Genomic DNA, 6,421 nt, shown 5'->3' with positions numbered 1-6,421 from the left:
ACAGAAACAGCTTCTGAAGGCAACGGATATTTTGAAAAGGTGGATGAACAGCGAGTTAATAGGGGCAATCAAGTTAATTTAGAGGTTGAGTGCTCCCATAGATTGTCAGTTAAACTATTGAACGCAAAGTGTACAACAGCAAAACAAGAGATAAAGCTGTATTCCCACTTCACAGGCTTTAGAAATTATTGTCAGTTTAAAGAATTTCTTGAGTTTGTTTTACCGGGTCTGAATAGGAGCAAACTAGTCTACTGGGGAACAGCACGTGCTAAATCCAACCTCATAGACACCACTCTATTGTTTAGTACCCCAAAATTTGATAATTCAGAATCTGACAATGATGATGACGATGATGATGATGATGATGATGATGATGATGACGACGACGATGATGATGATGATGAAGGCAATGATGATGACAATGATGCCCACAGAGATGCATCAAGAGGTCATAAATTAGACATGTGAAGATGAGTTTTTATTGTTTATGCTGAGACTTTAGGACTCAGTGTCATTGATTTGTCATTTCGTTTTTGTGTTTCTGAGGGAACAGTGATTTCAATCATAATAACATGGTTAAATGTTTTATTTGTACACCTTGGGCACCTTAAGATCTGCCCACACAGGAATATTTTGATCTTTAATATGCCCAAAGATTTTAAAGAAAAATATCCTTATAATGTTGCAATAATTGATTGCACTGAGCTCAAGATTCAAGTGCCGTCATCTCTTGTTAAACAATCTCAAAGTTATTCTACCTACAAGAGTGCTAACACGCTTAAGGGTCTCGTTGGTGTAGATGCTAAGGAAGCTTTATATTCATTTCTCAGCTCTATACTGGTTCCATTTCGGATAAGCAAATTGTTCACAGAAGTGGTTTAATGAATTTACTGGAACAAAAATTAGCCCTGGAAGAAGTTTGATGGCTTTTAAGCCATAAAACACTTCTCCCTAAGCTTTTCTCTTAAAAGAGAAAAGCTTAGGGAGAAGTGTCTGCTCCCAGTACAGTCTATCGAAATAAATCCTTTGCACATGAATGTTCCTTGATCCAGTACTCAGGGAATACAACAAAATCGCACCATGGTAGTCCTGATAATGCTAGTTGGCCCTGAATCTGAGCATAGTAACCAGATTTGTGGTTTATTTTTAATTGAGGCTTTCCATCCACTACGTGACATATGAAACTATTATCTTGGCAAGCCTCAAGGAAACTGCTGTTTCTCTAGGTGAATGGTGCTTTTATTTCCAGAAGACCAAATGGTTCAATCTCAGTCGGATCAAAAACTTTTTCATCAGGTGAAGCACCCAGGAAAGGGAGAGAGGGATTTACCACGATACCTGCCTCATATACCGTGAATTTTCTGTGTTTTTTTTTTCATCTCATAGGCATACAAAGCTCTGGCAACTGATTCATTTTGTTTTCCATGTTTAATAGGGGCAACATTTGCCAGATCCCTTGGCTGAAAAATATTTCTGAGAAAAGTATCAGTTGGATCAAAGTTAGATGCAGTTAGCCTGAATTTTCTGTAAATAAACGAGTTATGATCAAGAGATTGCTTCACTGTTACTTGTTCTACCTGCCGTGCAGTCTGTAAGTCCAAGTTAAGTTTGGCAATAAATCGAGCCTGATCAGAGGGCAGGTTGCTCTGCGGTGGGAAGGGTGTGGCAGTACAAAGGGTTTTGGAAGGCCAGGAAATGGAAAGATGTTCTTCAATTCATTTCCTTTGGCACGGATTTGATCAAGCGGTCGATCACAACTAAACAAAACAGTATCTTCTCTGAGATCGTTAAGCTGATAACTCAGAACGCACCCAATCACAACGTTACCAAAGACAGTGTTGACATGGGCAGGTGCTTCCTGGTCAGTTAGCAGGTAAGAGCATGGTGGTTTATTATCCCTTTTGCTCATTTCACTACACATCGTCAGAACAGCATCTCTCTTCCAACTTTCAGACTTGAAAGATTTTGATCTAGCATCATAAAGCACGTAACAGGCGGTGTCTTTCTTTGGCCATCTCGATCAGTGCTTGCCTGTGCAAAACAGCAACTCATAGCTGGCTCTGGTTGAATGCGGGAGCCCCTGGGTTGATGCCACAATGGTGTGAAGTTAGTACATGTTCTATCAGCAGGAATTTCTTTCTGGCCCAGCAGGAACCAATGATTCAAGAAGGCCAACAACACGATTACAGTGCCCCCCATCCCTTTAAATGGAACATAATTCAAGCTTAGGCTAATCTCAGTCTTTAAACTGAACTTAAGCTTACGAGAAAGTTAAAACAGACTTAATGAAGTGGAATACAAACCCTGCTTTACATGAGCATTTAGCACTTGAAATTTTCGCTTCTCCATTGCTATCAACAACTTGCATCTGTAAGGTATGGGGATCCTCGTTCTTCCTTTGACTGCGATGGCAGCGCGCTCTCACGATACTTACTGCATCTGACTGTCGACCCACATACACATCGTGAACATAATTTTCTACGAAAAATTTATAACCTTTATCACCGATCTCCTTCTTCCCACAATCTTTTAAATGATCCTGTAGTTGAAGATAAGAGAATTTCAGCAGAAAAGCTAGAGATTTCGTCCACAACACATTATCGTTTGCGCTAGCACCCGGCCGTGGGGACGCCATATTGGAAATTTGTTTACCCATTTCAAACCACGTGACCAGCTAGCTAAAAAGGTCCATTGTACAAAAATCACGATTTAGGCCTTGAGGTTTGCTTTAAAATGTTGTTTTTAGGAACAGCGAGTATTGTAAATCTGAAAAAGATAATATCGAGCGCACTAAATTCATTGCAGAGCAATGAGAAGGCGTCCTGATTGGAATTTCGCTCGGTGTACCAACATTTCATATACCAAAACAAGCAAACAAGCCGTCTCCTTTTTCCGCGTGAAGAAATCGGAGACAGACAGGTTATACCATCTTTCACAAATATGGTACAGTCCGACCTCTATTAAGCGGAAACCCTCGGGACTTTGAAAAGTAGCCGCTTAACAGAGGTTGGCCGCTTAATAGAGGTACATATAAATTGTATAGGAATTGCAGTAAACACGATTTTATTGACTCTATATCGCAAAATGCTTTTAAAAAGTAAAGATATATATGAAGATATATTCAAAATTCATTGTAACAAAACATCAAGTGCATTTCCAGCCAGAAGGCATGTAGTTGAAATGTACAGTGTATTTCTTCGGTTGATAATGAATAGAAAAAGATGCAAAACATCGTTGACAAGTTTCTTAGGCCTTTTTGCATCAATTGGTAGTACGTGAAAAAAATGTGCTCAAGATATTTCACCATTTCGCTTGGAAATATAATTTGCTGGCCGCTTAATGGAGGTAAAAAAACATATAAATAACACACTTGTGACAGCAAAAAGGTGGCCGCGGCCGCTTAATAGAGGTATCAAATACAGCAGTTTAGTGACAAATAAATCGGGACTTTGGGAAGTGGCCGCTTAATGGAGGGTGGCCGCTTGATAGGTGGCCGCTTAATAGAGGTCGGACTGTATTTGCAACGCCGTCGCGAGCTATTGGTTGAGCCGAACCATGATAATAACGTGACAGGTAATGTTTGACAGCTTGAGGTGGCTTACCACAGCTCCTACTACAGTTTTTTCTTTCGCGGTCCCTTGCTTTCAGTTGCAACTTTTTACTCTTTGTAAGTTGATTCTCAATGTCATCTCATCTCATTATTTCCTCGTACATCGTAAAACCATCATATGCGTCCTTTGAGCAATAAGAATGCTAAAAACGAAAAAGGGATGACCAAGTGTAAGAGGGAATGGGCACTAGTTATTTCAGTGGTGTTTTTCTCATTATCTATCCGTATGACCACCGCACAATTTTAGAAATTAGAAATTAGCTTTGATGAAACATTCATGCAAATTAAAATAGACAGATAGACAGACAGACAGATTTCGAGCCATTTCAAAATAGGCAAAATCAGGGGCTTTTCCCCATTTTTACAAAAAATCTGCCTTACCGTAGATGTCTAACTTCTGAAACTTTGAGGTTGGGTCATTGCTGTAGATTTAACGATAAACGCCATTGAATCTACTATTGCCCAGTCTCCTCTTAAGCACTCGGTCGTTCACTTTGGCTGTTTATTTACATTCATTTTGTTCAAATGTCACTTATGATGGTTTTACACTACAACAAACAGCAATAAGAGAAAGATAAAATTATCTGAACATTTTTTTACAAAGTTGGGCTTTTTTTACCCACTCAAAGCTGCAGTAAGCCACCTTAAATTGTTAAACACATGCCTGAAATAGAGAATCTCTTGCACGAACGTCCAGTCCTGTTGACGTAAAACTTAGCTCAACCCGTGTTAGTCTAGACTGTTGAAGCTCGTGAGCCTAGTGGGGGGAGGGGAGTGACTTAAAGTGCCTTCCTCTTTTATAGGAGCACGAGTCCGCAGTATTGGAGTCAGAATCCGGAGGTCCTGGGTTAAAACTTCCACCCTGCCACTAGCTGGATTTGTTCTCGGTCGTCCCGTGTTCAACTCCTCTGTTCCGCTTTGCATAAAGCCAATTGGTCCGCCTCCTGCTAGTTGGGATTATTAACTATGTTATGCTCATTTAAAATATTTGTTTCCTCTGTTTCAGTGGCATCCCTGTAAACTAGCTATCTTGTAGAGATATGAAGCTAAGTGCATGACCACTATAAACAACATTTACATGCATTGGGAATCGCAGCTGCACTTAATTTCGGGCGTGATTACCGCGCGCACATCAAAGGAGCTCGCTAGAAAAGCAAATCGCCATTTTCTCATAAACGAGTATGGTGACCTATCATTTTGTCTCTTGTTTTGAAGGGTTGTTTTTGCAATTAGCCTTTTATAATATTTATTTTGTTGAGAAGGTATGCGAACAAAGCGAAAGGGTCGACACATCGATAAAAACAATGCATAATGACTCTCGCCTCGTTTGTATGTCAAACCGCTGGAGCTGTTATTACATATATTGAGAAATAATTTTCTTTGTAAAATGGATCTAGACCAGTTTTCAGTGTATCACATAAGGCACGATCGTCAGAGACATGAGTTTTGCACGCAATCGAGAATATAATCAGTTATGTTTTAAGGAATTTATTAAAATCAATAAACAAGCTGCTCCTAAACGAGTGTGGGGACCCGTTATTTTTATTTCAATATTTAAGTTCCAATACAATAAACAACAAATAGGCAAGGTTGGCACAAATCTCAATGAAGAGGAATAAATTAGAACCTCACAGTCAGTCAGTCAGTCAGTCAGTCAACTGTCCAGTCAGTTGGCAGTCAGTCAGTCAGTCAGTCAGTCAGTCAGCCAACCAGTCAACATTCAAATACTCGTGTAGAGGGATTTTATTCAAAGTGCAAAACAACCTCCGACAACTTGTGCTAAAACGTCATAACTAAACAAAAGAACACAATGGCATTAGTTTCTAGTAGTATCGAATTGTTTGGAAACTATTTCGCCGTCTAAGTAAAGCCACTCTAATAGAAGACGTGACTGCAATGTTGATCAATAGTTTGTAAGGAACGAACCTTTCAGCTACGTTTGCTTCTATCTTATATACCATTTTGACTTATTTATGTGTCAAATATTACCTTTTGTACTATAGAGCGGCATTATTTTTTGAGAAAAGTCGGACTTATTAGCTATCGACATGATTGCCCTTCATTGAGGATTACGTCATTGACACTTGACCGGCATAGGAAGTGATCAATGAAAACTAAATACAAACACTATTCTATAATGTCTTTGTTTAGGTAAAATGTGGTCCTAAGGGTGCTAATAAAACGCGATTCCCTAATAGTAAGTGAGGCCTGGGCTTCGAATCAAGCTTGACTAGTGACTGACACCAAGGAGGAGTGGCCATAAGCCTGGTCCAAAAAGCTCCAAAAAGGGCTTTTCGTTTTTTACCGTGTTTATCAGAAGATCTATCTTCACATTCTCAATAAAAGTAGTTTTGTCTGATATATAAGCAAGATTAGCAAGATTCTCCTAGCAACAAAAATATACGTTGATATTTGGTGTGGGTAGTATCAATTGATTACATATAAGCTTTGAGGTAAGATAGACATTTATAATTATATGCCTAGGGATTAAAATTGATAAAAACTAATTAATTATTCAAGTTGCATTGGAATTGCCATTCTGACATTTACTAACTCAAACACAATAGACTTTTATGCTTCCTGGTACAGCTTGGTCAACTCATTGTGACACATTGCAGCAGTTGGTCGTTTGTCTGCCTCTCCATCCCAACACCACTGCATCAGATGCTGCCAGCCATCTGGAGGCTTCCTCCTGCCCTCGACATGGGATGGTCTTACACCCCCGACCACTTTTCTGTAAAAACGTATTCAAATCTCCTCCTACATCGAGCAGGGCCCTCTTACCATACCACAACACACATATACGGTACT

At 39.5% G+C, this 6,421-nt stretch overlaps 2 pseudogenes across 2 annotated transcripts in view; one reads left to right on the top strand and one right to left on the bottom strand.

The window, feature by feature from the left end:
- Positions 1 to 6,421, top strand: part of LOC144662526 (uncharacterized) — a 379,417-nt pseudogene that overhangs the window by 73,918 nt on the left and 299,078 nt on the right. The gene's annotated exons all lie outside the window — the stretch shown is intronic.
- The window catches only part of LOC144662537 (uncharacterized), a 241,253-nt pseudogene that overhangs the window by 127,450 nt on the left and 107,382 nt on the right, over positions 1 to 6,421 (bottom strand). The gene's annotated exons all lie outside the window — the stretch shown is intronic.

The sequence above is a fragment of the Oculina patagonica genome, chromosome 8 (genome assembly GCF_052425735.1).
Source record: "Oculina patagonica isolate OP01 chromosome 8, crgOcupat, whole genome shotgun sequence".
Lineage (NCBI taxonomy): Eukaryota > Metazoa > Cnidaria > Anthozoa > Scleractinia > Oculinidae > Oculina > Oculina patagonica.
Note: the sequence above shows the minus strand (reverse complement) of the source record. Positions and strands in the feature narration are given on the sequence as shown.